The sequence below is a fragment of the Silene latifolia genome, chromosome 11 (genome assembly GCF_048544455.1).
Source record: "Silene latifolia isolate original U9 population chromosome 11, ASM4854445v1, whole genome shotgun sequence".
NCBI lineage: Eukaryota > Viridiplantae > Streptophyta > Magnoliopsida > Caryophyllales > Caryophyllaceae > Silene > Silene latifolia.
The window spans coordinates 56,912,734-56,920,965 of NC_133536.1; the positions used below are offsets into that span (position 1 = coordinate 56,912,734).

Consider the following 8,232-nt stretch of genomic DNA (forward strand, 5'->3'; position numbering starts at 1 on the left):
ATATTTACAAGTGGTGGTTTAGGGAGGACTCCACCAAACTCTCATTCTTGATGAGATGTCAAGGGGGCATGTTCAAGGTGTTGTTGATGTTGCTTAACACCTTGAAGAAGTAATCAAAAGCTTGTTCATTGTTGTGGTAGAGGTCCTCAATAGACCGTGGCCCTTGTTGTTGATCATGATCGATGGCATGCCCAATATAGGGATTAAAGATCCCTTCAAATTCGTCGTCCCAAAGACCACAAACTTCATTGAGTTGATCATTGAAAATCTCTTGCTTAGATGGAGACAACTCTCCCAATTTCTTCTCTTGGCCAATGAGGCCATCATCTTCTTCCTTGGTTGATTTTGATGAGCTTTGCAAGCTCTCCTTGTCACAATTCACTTGCTCTTTGAATGGAGCATCTTCAACTTTCTTCCTCCATTGGAGTTCCGATTTCTTCCTTTCATCTTTTCGGCTATAATGGTCAATCATGAAACATGGCTCATGCAAACGAGGAGCTCTCATGGTCTTGTCAAGATTAAAAGTTATGCTTTCATCTCCCACTTCTAGAGTGAGCTCTCCATGTTTCACATCAATCACCGCACCCGCGGTGTGTAGGAAAGGTCTTCCTAAGATGATTGGAATGTTGGAATCTTCCTCCATATCAACAATGACAAAGTCCACCGGGATGAAAAACTTCCCAATTCGCACGGGGACATCTTCCCATATCCCTAATGGTGTCTTCGTCGATCTATCGGCCATTTGAAGAGTGATATTGGTGCATTTAAGCTCTCCCATTCCCAACCTTTTACTCACCGAGTACGGCATGACACTCACACTAGCCCCTAGATCACATAAGGCTTTGTTGATCGTCGTGTCGCCAATGGTACACGGTATTGAGAAGCTTCCCGGATCCTTTAACTTTGGAGGTGAACTCCCTTGAAGTATTGCACTACTCACCTTAGTGAAGGCGATAGTCTCAAGTTTCCGGATCGACTTCTTCTTTGTGAGGATATCTTTCATGTACTTTGCATAGGCCGGAACGTGATTGATTAATTCCGTAAAAGGAATGGAGACTTCTAAGTTCTTCACAATCTCCATGAACTTTCCAAGTTGATCATCAAATTTGGGCTTGGCTTGACGACTTGGAAAAGTAAGTCTAATCACAATGGGCTCCTTTTCTTTGGCTTTGTCTTCATTTTTCTTTGAACTTTCTTCTTTTGATGATTCCCCTTCTTTGGGACCTTGCACCACAACTTCATTCTCAGTAGCTCTCACAACTTCATTCTCAACTTGCTCCTTCGGTGCTTCATATCTTGTACCACTTCTCAAGTGAATGGCACTAACCGTTTCATGTCTAGGGGGATTACCTTGAGGTGGTAATTGCCCCTTTTGTCTTTGTGAGCTTGAAGATGCTAGTTGGGTCAATTGTGTTTCCAACATCTTGGTGTGAGCTAGAATGTTGTTGATGGTGGTGTCTTTTGCTTGGCTATCTTTTTGCATTTGAGTGAAAAATTCTTGTTGATTCTTTTGCATTTGGAGGACCGCTTTTTGGACATCAAAACCTTGGTCATTTTGGTGATTGTATGGATTTTGATTTTGGTAGCCTTGGTTTTGATTGTAAAAGGGTCTTTGATTTTGATTTCTCATGGGTGGTGGAGTGTATGTTGTTTGAGGGTTTTGAACATTTTGGCTTTTGTATGAGAGATTTGGATGGAACTTGGTGTTTTCATTGTAAAAATTTGAATAAGGGGTGCCACTTTTGTAAGCTTGGAAAGCATTAACTTGTTCGGTTGTTCCCCTACATTCACTTGAGTCATGACCCAAGGTTCCACAATTCTCACATATCCCGCTTGGGATTGATGAGGATGCCGTCATGGCATTGACATGGTGCTTTGATGATTTTGAGTTTTCCTCAAGTCTAGCAATAGCTTGTTCAAACTTCAAGTTGATTGTGTCAATGTGAGCACTAAGTTGAGCACCCAATTGAGTAACGGAGTCCACTTCATACTTTCCTCCTCTAGTAGCCTTGCGAGGTCTACTATATTGTGAATTATGGACCGCCATTTCCTCAATCTTGTTCCATGTTTGATTGTCATCAACTTCGGTGAACATTCCATTTGATCCCATATTGAGAATGTTCCTTGAATCTTCATATAAACCATTCCAAAATTGTTGCACTAAAAACCATTCGCTAAGTCCATGGTGAGGACATGAGCGACAAATACCTTTGAACCGCTCCCAAGCTTCATACAAAGATTCTTCATCCCTTTGCTTAAAACCCGTGATTTGAGCTCTTAGCATGTTAGTCTTTTCCGGTGGGTAGAATTTTTTGTAGAAAGCTAGAGCTAACTTCTTCCAAGAATCTATTCCAAGGGTGGCCTTATCAAGGACCTTCAACCATTGCTTTGCGGTGCCGATTAACGAAAAAGGAAATAAGACCCATCTTATTTGGTCTTGAGTCACGCCCGTTTGAGAGATAGCTTCACAATAATCGCAAAAGGTTTCCATATGAGAATGAGGGTCCTCACTAGGCATTCCCCCGAATTGGCTCCTCTTAACTAGTTGGATGAAGGCGGACTTGGCAATAAAGTTTCCGGTGAGATGTTGCGGGGTAGGAGTACCATTTGGTAGATCCTCCTCGGTGGGTATAGAGTGTGACGAGAATTTAGGCATTGTAGGTGGATTTTGTGTGGTATTGTTTAATGGGTTTTCTTCTCCTTCTATTGCGAAAGGATTGACAAACTCACTAGTGGGTTGAACAACTTCACCAACACCTCCCAAATTCCTCCTAACAAGTCTCCTATTATTCGTCAAGGTTCTTTCGATTTCACGGTCAAAAGGTAACAAATCTCTTTGTAACCTTCTAGACATGCAAAATATCAAACAACTCGAAAACAATTAGAACAAACCTTGAGGAGTTTTACTTCCCCAAGGTGAAAAAGACACAACTAATAACAATAAAAGAAATCTTAAATCAATTAAACACCGTCCCCGGCAACGGCGCCATTTTTCATCGGGACCATTTGGTGTGCACAATTAAGCATATGTGGTCGTTGGTCAATGGTCGATACAAAACACAATTTATACTTCACAAACAACTCTACAATTAGTAAAGAGGCAAGTAAAGGTCGGATCCCAAGGGACGGGTATTGAAATGAGAATTCTATTGTAACTAGTAGTGTCTAGGGGTGTCACAAATTGGGTTGATGTAGAAGGTTACTAAACTAAAATAACAATGAAAATAAACTAGCAAGATGAATAAAATGAGGGGTGTAAACAATTGATTAAAGGCACTAGGGTGTCATGGGTTCATAGGGGAATCATGGGATATGATCATACAAACATGTTCTCAAATTATAAGCAAGCAATTATTGTTGTGATGGATTGAGTTGGGTTATATCTTACAATCCTAGGAAAGTTTGGGTCCCGGAGCCGAATCGATTAGATTGTACAACACCTACAAGTCGACTTAATCTTTCCTACTCAACACATGCATGGTCTAACAAGACTCGAGTTGGGTTATGTCTTACAAGTCTCATTGAAAAGATAGGAGATGATAGTAAATGCAAGGATTCATAGGCTTAGCATTTCATCAAATATAACATGTGCATGTATTAAGATCAAAACAAGCAAGCAAATAAGATTATGAAAGCATATTAATTTAAGCATGAATCATTCCCCATGTTAGTTTCCCCTAATCACCCATTAAACCCTAGCTAAGAGACTACTCACTCATTATCATATTGATCATGCTAGAAAGGTTGTCAATCATACTAACATAATGAAACATGATGAATAAATGAAAGTAATTAACAATAATTAAAAAGGGATTAAGAGATTATACCTACTAATGATTCCAAAATAATAATGCAAAGAATAATAGAAGAACTTGATGATTGATGGAAGGTTGTCAATCTCCCAATAAACCCAATAATCTTCTAATTACCCAAAATAAATGAAGAACAAGAGAGAGATTAAAGAACTAAAACTTGGATTAAAACTTGATTAATATTTGATTACAATATTGAAGAGAAATTTGATTGATATTAACTACTCTAATTATTGATAAGAAGAACATGCTCCTCTAATTAGACTAATGGGGTATTTATAGTGAAAATTAGGGAGGATGCATTAGGGTTAACTAAGGGCTAAACTAGTAATTACACTTTTTAAGTTGAGCAAGGAGACTCCGGTATTTTCTGAGAGAAGGGCTTCTCTAATCGTGGCTTGAAGAACGAAAACGTGCTGTACTGAAATCCGTGCGGATGGGAGTCGGGACGGCCGGATCTTGGCTGAGGAATCCGAGCGGATCCAAGGGAGGGACGCTCGGATTGTGCTGGGGGAATCCGAGCGGATTCCTTTGAGGGACGCTCGGATTGGGCTGGACGGACGGGCGGATTGTACACAATCCGTTCGGATTGTCTGGCAGCGTCAATTCTTCTTCTTTTCTTCCCTTTTCTTCATGAATTCCTTGGGGATTTCCTTGGGGACTCAAGGATCCTTTTCTCAACATTGCTCTTCTACTATAATATGTACAAAGACCTTCTAGTCTTGTCTCTCCTTGATGCTTGGTCATTGAATACGATCAATTTAGCCTCGTTTTGCCATGAAAATGCAAGATTCCTACTCCTTTCCTACCAAGGGATCAAAATCTCAAAGAATATGCAAAACAAAGAACTAAAGATAAGAAATGACCCAAATAGGCACTAAAAAGCATGGAAACAATGGTAATTCGGGGGCTAAATATGCGCCAATTATGGTCGCATCAATGGATCACCATAGTTTTTAGAACACATAATGGGGTCAGTACTAATTACACAATCAAACCACGATGAGACAAATATACAAACAACTCAAACAACTCAACACAACTCCAATCTCCACATCACTGACTACACACTAAAGTGTGTAGTCCTGCCAGAGTACCCATCGCAACAGGTACTCCTCGCCGCCAGTAGGGAACCGCAGCCGTTCCCACCTAAGCCTCGCTCATCTCCATTGAGCGATAAACCCATGTTCATTAATGTGCACATTCCTCCTGTGGCGGGTTCCACAAAAGGCTAATCAAGGGCGTGAAGCCACTCCCGCAAGTGACTCCACTCAGCCAGGGACGCACCCCAAAGATCACAGACAGTTATACAGTAATCACAGTAACTTTACCAACAACCACCAAATCAGAAACCAATACGATAATTATTCAATATCAACAATACCAACAACATCAAACTAATCATGCCATGTAATTAATACCGAGTAGGGAAACCCTACCTTGAAAGCAACACCACAATAGACGATCAAGCAGCTAACTCAGAATCTTTCCTCAACAAATCCTTCTCCTATACATACATACATACATACATACATACATACATACATACATACATACATACATACATACATACATACATACATACATACATACATACATACATACATACATACATACATACATACATACATACATACATACATACATACATACATACATACATACATACATACATACATACATACATACATACATACATACATACATACATACATACATACATACATACATACATACATACATACATACAATCATATAACCACCAAAAACCCCAAAATCCCTCAATTAACGTTTAACCAATCTTAACAAAATGATAAGAAAATTATATGTAGAACTTACCCACGACGCAAGGATCACAAAGGTATAAAGAACGATGAAAACCGACACTTCTAGCTCCGGGATTTGCTAATAATGCGAAGGGATTAAGCAACGTAACTTGAAACTTCTCCTTGTTTGTGATTTAGGTTTGCAAAAGTGTTTTAGGAAAAAGATGATGAAAGAATATATATTAATCTGCATTATTAACAAACCCGTCGCAAATCACCCGTTAACCAACTTACTCGATCGAGTAAGTCACTTACTCGATCGAGTGACCCTTACTCGATCGAGTGCCAAGCTAACTCGATCGAGTAGCCATCAGGCAGACTACTGTTTTGCGTAAAACCATACTTACTCGACAGAGTAAGTCCCACTCGATAGAGTACCTTAAGACTCATAAAACCGTAGTATTAGAGACAGAGTAGAAGAAAATTTGAACTTGATGAAGTTCAAGAGCCACAAACGGATGTGACAGTACAGGAAGATGTTCCTTCTACGTCTGACTCGGTTATTGTTCTTTCTGAACCTAGGAGGTCAGAGAGGGTTAGTCCCCAGCCTGATAGATACCTTGGTGTTATTGAGGAAGATGGTGACTATGAGGTTTTACTTTTGGAAAGTGATGAACCTAAGACCAACAAAGCAACTATTACTAGTTCTGACTCTATGTTATGGCTCGAGGCCATGCAATCCGAGATTGATTCCATGTACAAAAATCAGGTATGGGACCTGGTTGACTAACCGAAAGATGTTTGACCTCTTTAGTGTAAGTGGATATTTAATTAAAAAATCGGCATAGATGGATATAAAGATGTCTACAAAGCTAGATTGGTGGCAAAAGGTTTCACCCAGGTTCATGGTTTACATTATGATGAAACTTTTGCACCAGTTGCTATGCTTAGATCTGTTCGGATAATGTTAGTGATTGCTGCATTTCATGATTATGAGATATGGCAAATGGATGTCAAAACCGCCTTCCTGAACGGGTTTCTGGAAGAGGAAGTGTTTATGACACAACCTGAAGGTTTTGTTGATCCTAAAAATCATAATAAAGTATGCAAACTTAAGAGATCCATTTATGGTCTTAAGCAAGCGTCAAGGAGTTGGAATCATCGTTTTGGTCATGTTATTAAATAGAATGGTTTTTCTCAAAGTGTTGAGGAATCATGTTTATACATGAAGTTTAGTGGGAGTAAAGTTGTTTTCATACTTCTTTATGTGGACGACATATTACTCATTGGGAATGATGTAGATATGCTTGCTTCTGTCAAGAAGTGGTTAGGAAATCTACTTCCAAATGAAAGATTTGGGAGAAGCTCAGCGCATCTTGGGTATCCGGATCTATAGGGATAGATCCAAAAGGATATTAGCTTTGAGTCAAGAAGCTTATATCGATAAGTAGCTTCTTGACCGATTCAGTATGAAAAACTCCAAGAGAGGTTTTTTACCTATAGGCAGTGGGATTACTTTGAGTAAGTCACAGTGTCCTACTAAGCCTAGCTAAGGATATTGAACGCATAAAATCGATTCCCTATGCTTCCGTTGTTGGATCAATCATGTATGCTATGATGTGTTCTCGTCCTGACGTCTCATATGCTTTGAGTGATGAGTCGTTATCATAAAACACCAGGTGAGAGTCACTGGATAGCCATCAAGAATATTCTGAAGTACTTGAGAAGGACTAAGGATTCATTCTTAGTGTTTGGAGGAGAATCTGAATTAAGTATAAAAGGTTATACGGATGCCAGTTTACAAACCGATAGGGATGATTTGAAATCCCAGGCTAGTTTGTCTTTTTGTTGAACGGAGGGGCGGTTTGTTGGAGAAGTTTTAAGGAGTCTGTGACTGCTGATTCTATAACGGAAGCTGAGTACATTGCAGCCTCTGAAGCTGCAAAAGAAGCTTTTTGGATTAGGCAATTCTTAGAGGGACTGAAAGTAGTTCCGACCGCCGAGAATCCTATCACTTTGTATTGTGATAGCAGTGGGGCAATTTTTCAAGCAAAAGAGCCCAAGTCTAGTAACAAGTCTAGACACGTACTTAGGAAATTTCATATAATTAGAGATTTGATTGAAAGGAAAGAAATTACAGTCTGTAAGGTTGGGACAGCTGACAACATCGATGATCCTTTAACCAAGTCATTGCCTCAAGCTAAACATGATAGTCATGTAGTTTCTATGGGATTGAGACGAATGCCAGAACTGTTGTAAATTATACGATATGTAATAAATAAGATATTGTATTTATTATTTCATATATGATAATTACATTTATCGTTGTATTCAGTTTTTATATCTGAATTTAAATACTTTGTTTTGTCCAAATAAGTTGCAGTGACAACGTCGAACCCTATTAAAGTGAACTGGATTAACATTGCATTTTTGTCCCTAGTTACTTAATGAGGTGACGTCTCGGAGTGACTAGATTGTAAGGCGATAGATGAAAAGTTCGACTGTCATATGGCCATTGAGATGGCTGGTCGATTACATAGGCAGATTGTGAGACGATTTGTCGTACAGTGACCATTTATAGAGTCCTTAGTTGCTAGGTCGTGGCGAGGATGTCTATTTATTCCTTCGAGTTAATTCTTTAGACTGGTGACTAT

At 39.3% G+C, this 8,232-nt stretch overlaps 1 non-coding gene across 1 annotated transcript; it reads left to right on the forward strand.

Annotated features, from left to right (window-relative positions):
- Positions 1-2,177: 2,177 nt before the first annotated feature.
- Positions 2,178-2,284, forward strand: LOC141616448 (small nucleolar RNA R71). The gene has a single exon (XR_012530796.1). It is a non-coding gene; the product is annotated as a small nucleolar RNA R71 (small nucleolar RNA).
- The last annotated feature ends 5,948 nt before the right edge of the window (positions 2,285-8,232 follow it).